General features: G+C 38.3%; 1 long non-coding RNA gene across 1 annotated transcript; it reads left to right on the top strand.

The window, feature by feature from the left end:
* Nucleotides 1–388: 388 nt before the first annotated feature.
* Nucleotides 389–4,072, top strand: LOC111580114 (uncharacterized). Its single transcript, XR_004848749.2, has 5 exons — nt 389–503; nt 582–652; nt 1,436–1,504; nt 1,776–2,049; nt 3,802–4,072. It is a non-coding gene; the product is annotated as an uncharacterized LOC111580114 (long non-coding RNA).
* Nucleotides 4,073–4,409: the final 337 nt, after the last annotated feature.

Raw genomic sequence — 4,409 nt, 5'->3', positions numbered from 1 at the left:
AGTCCAGTAACTTCAGTTCATGCAATTCCTTGTTAGTAAAGTAGTTTTTCATGCTGAAATGCGTTAAAATGAATATATAAACCTCAGTGCATGCAGTAGCTGTTCACCACTGAAGTGACGATTTTTACAAAATTTGCACTACTTTAAGCCATTATGTAACCCAGTGTTAAAACTATAAATATTCATGCTATGTTAAAACATTAAAATAGAAATTCATTAAAGATGTTGATAAATAGTTAAAAACACAATAAATAAATACGTATATTTAGATTAATTTAGGTATTTTTGCTTGACAACTTAAACAGCCAATGGCTGTATATCCCAATGTCAATATCAGCCAATCAGGTAGGGGTCACCTCCCCTCCCGTCCTACTCCCGAGCTGTGCGTGCCCTGTACGTGCTCCTCAGACACGCTCGAGCCGCGGATCGAGAGAGGCTGTTTACCGAGGGTGGGAAAGCTAACGCGACAGTAGCAACCTTTTGTGGAGAAATTCGGAGATCTGGTGAGCAGAAATCCACTAAAACTTGTGTAAGCATTGAAATATGTAAATATAATGACAACTCGTTTGTTTACATTAAAGATATTGAGAGATTCAACGCTGTGAACCCTCGTGAGCTGGAATTCCCCTTGCTGCGCGTGGTGCTTAGCATGGTAAGTCCCATTGAGTGTGTGTGTGGGCTAATTTAGCATGCTAATCGCCGCTAGCTTAAATGCTAACCTCCGATTGGAACTTTTACTAGCCTTTCTTCGAAGAAAATGCATATTTTGAGGCCACACGCCTAACAATGGGTTTATTTTACCAGATAACAAATGTTACTTGAAGGTTCCTGTGAAAATTATGTTGTTAAGTTGTGAAATGTGCTGTATTTTTTGTTCGTTAGCACTCATTTTTATTTTCTATGGTGCTAATCTGTGTCAGCACACTGTAGCGAATCTGTCAAGTGCATTTACCTGCACTAAATTTTGATATACTCCAGGGATGAGAATTTTCCGCGGATCCGCGGAATTCCGAGTTTTTTTCCGTCGAAAGTATAGTTTTTGTGAATCGTGTAAATCCGTTGAGAAAATTGTAGGGGGGTAGGCAAGCGGCCGGCCGGCCGACGCGTCGCGAGCCGAGGCTTGCGATGGCCGCCCGCCGCGATGGCCATCCCGCCGCCGACATCTTTCGGCAACACGCATTGCAACGCGCTTTGCAACACGCATTGGGGCGGGCGGGGGGGGCGGGTTAGCAGAGAAACTAATTACTAAATGTAAATTATTTTAATCTCATTTATTGGTAATTTGGTAATGTAGAAAGTTGATGTTGAATTATAGATTGTTGTATAACATGGAAAAAGAATGCAGAAAATATTGTAAAGCCTTTACAAACAGGATAACAAGCTATAGACACTGCAGGTCATAGTTTAAGTTGCTTTATTCTGACCTGTTCCTCAGGTCGGGTTTTTTTTGGATCGGATTTGGAAATCTTGAGAAGAACCAAGGATCAACTTCCAGTACTGGATGGTGAGTGTCACCCCAAAGAGTCGAACAAACTGGTAGCTTGTAACCCAGCTGGTTACAAACACATAACCGTGAACACTGAACTCTGAACAATTGACACTGAAAGCCTAAAAATAACACTAAAGACAAAAAGGACTATTTTTATTTCATTTATCCAGGGTTCCCGCGGATCCTTAAAAAGTCTTAAAAGACATTGAATGTATGAATCTAAAAACAAGGCCTTAATTGGCATTAAAATGTCTTAAATCAATCTTTCAAACGTCTGTGTTCCCAGACTCTGACATTCCCACTCGTTTGTATGCGGTTCCGACCAGACGGCCTATATCAGCTAGTTTGGATTAGCCCCGTATATTTCAGAGCAGCTTGTTGCGGATGCTAACAAGGACGCGTTTGTTTTAATGTTTGGTGAGAGCCTCAACCAGACCACGAAAACAAAACAACCGGATCTGCATATCCGCTATTGGTGCGAAGATCACGTCCAGTCAAGATATTCGGGGTCGCAGTTGATGGGACATGGAACAGCTGAGGATTTACTACGCCATTTCAAAGTAAGTAGGCGGCAAACATAAATTATTGTGGATGCAGAAAATTAGAAACATCATTCTGCCTATCTCATGCATGTAAATGTAGCGACCAAAACTTTCAATATAATGCAGTCCCCTTCAACACCACTGCAAATTATAACATCAGTAATTAAGTTCATATCTTCTCTGAAAGTGTCAATCAAAACTGAACATTATTATATTTGTAAAGGCAGCAGTCATGGCTGTTGTATTGGATCACATTATATTGTACAAGTGTTGTTTATATTGTATGGTTTTCAGTGGTGGACAGTGGTGAAGTACATTTACTTGAGTGCTGTACTTAAGTACATTTTGTGAGTATCTATATTTTACTTGAGTATTTGGTTTTTTTTGGAAACTTCTGACTTTCACTCCACTACATTTCTAGGAAGGTTGTTGTTACTTTTCGACTAAGCTTTGAAGTCAGCTGTTGCTGTTTTTTCTTTTCTAAAATGTAGTTGGTCACATGCTGTGTTCCTCACAAAAGGAAACCGATCACAGTAGCTCCTCTCAAATGGGACTGATGTAAAAGTGGAAATACGTCATCTAGGTGCACTCTGGAACAAGAGCAAGCAAACTCTCGCTCTGTTATTTAAACAAAAAGCAGTAATAGTGACAGCAGGAGAAAGACAAAATGAATTCTCAAGATGTTATTATAATTATTCATTATTCCAGGTAGCTTTTAAAGTTGGATTGTTTTTATTGGGGTGAAAAATACCACATCATTCATGTATATACTGCTCCTGAACACAGAAAGAAATATCAGTTATTTAACAGACTTGGAGAACTCCTTAGAGGTGGCTTCAATCTAATTTTATGATGTGATTTTAATACATTTACATCAGAAATTGACAACAGCTGTCCGTTTTGTTTTTGACTATTTCTATGCTGAAGTTTTTATAGATGTTTCTGTAGGCTTTATGTAGCAGAGTGGTTCTACAAGCAGGTCAGTGCATCATCAGGTGCTTTCAGAGAGTTACAAGGTTCTGTATATGCATCGTGAAAACAATACAGCATGTATCGATATTACAAAATGTAATTTGTACTTTTGAATACTTAAGTATTTTTTAAAGCAAGAACTCTAGTACTTTAACTTAAGTAAAATTTTGACTGAGCAACTTTCGCTTGTAGTTGAGTAATATTTGACCAGGAGTATCTATACTTTGACTCAAGTACTGGGCCTGAGTACTTTGTCCACCACTGATGGTCTTCAGCTTTGACTTATTAAAGCACTATTCCACTTTTCAAGAATAATCCACTCAATATGTACACACCTCTATGCCGATATGAAGATGGGTGAAAATCATCAGTTCACAAAATAATCCTGGAGTTTCAGCAGAAAATAGCATTGCAGCTAATTACAGTGAATGGTGACCACGGATAAAATGTAAAAAAAACAAACAAAATGTCTCTGCTCTCTGTGGTGGTTGATTTTATCCATGGTCATCATTCACTCTAATTAGCTGCAAGGCTGTTTTCTGCTGAAACTCCAGGATTGTTTTGTGAACTGAAGATCTTCACCCATCCTCACCTGGGCATAGAGGTGAGTACATATTGAGTGGATTGTTCTTGAAAAGTGGAATATCGCTTTAAGGTGTTATTATTGATATCTTTGCTGTGTCAGCCTTCCATCTGTTACAAAGACAATATGCTGTATAACAGTTTGCTAAATCTATACTGGTTTAATCCAGTATGATTTTTATATGCTTCATGTGCTTCAACATTGTTTATTCTCAGGAAGGTGCCAAGGACCTGGATAGGTGTAAGCTGCTGTCCGTCTCCATGGATGGACCAAACGTTAATTGGAAGTTCCTCCAACAAGAACATATTGCAACTGAAGGAATTTTGCCTGGAGGTGTGGTCAAACAAAAAAGAAACTTTTCACTGGACCAAAAAGTCATGTTTTATGTTAAAATAAACATTTGGGTAAAATTGTCCCTAAACCTATGTAATTGATGTTTTTTTTTCATGTGTTCATTGTGAAGTTGGTCTTAAATTTAATTTCAAATGGCAATAAAAAAAAGTCTTAAAAAGTCTTGAATTTAACTTGCCTTAAACAGTAGGAACCCTGTTATCTTTTATTCTGTTTCTGAAAGTGCTATTTGTTTTTATTGTGCACAAACTCCTTCACAATTTAAACTTTGCAATTAAGAGCAAATTGTCTCTTAATACTGTGTCATCTCCCTTGTTTTCGCACACCCCGGGCTCCTTCAAATTTAGAGTCTTCTGATCTGGCCTATCCTCCTCTCTACTGTAGTACTGTGGTTAAAGGTAACTATACTGCCAAACCTAGTACAAAGACGGCACAGAAGCACTTTAAGTGTTGCAATTACATTTTTGCAAAT

The sequence above is a fragment of the Amphiprion ocellaris genome, chromosome 20 (genome assembly GCF_022539595.1).
Source record: "Amphiprion ocellaris isolate individual 3 ecotype Okinawa chromosome 20, ASM2253959v1, whole genome shotgun sequence".
In the NCBI taxonomy this organism is placed as follows: Eukaryota; Metazoa; Chordata; class Actinopteri; family Pomacentridae; genus Amphiprion; species Amphiprion ocellaris.
The sequence above is the reverse complement of the archived record's forward strand: the minus strand, read 5'-3'. Positions and strand labels throughout refer to the sequence as shown.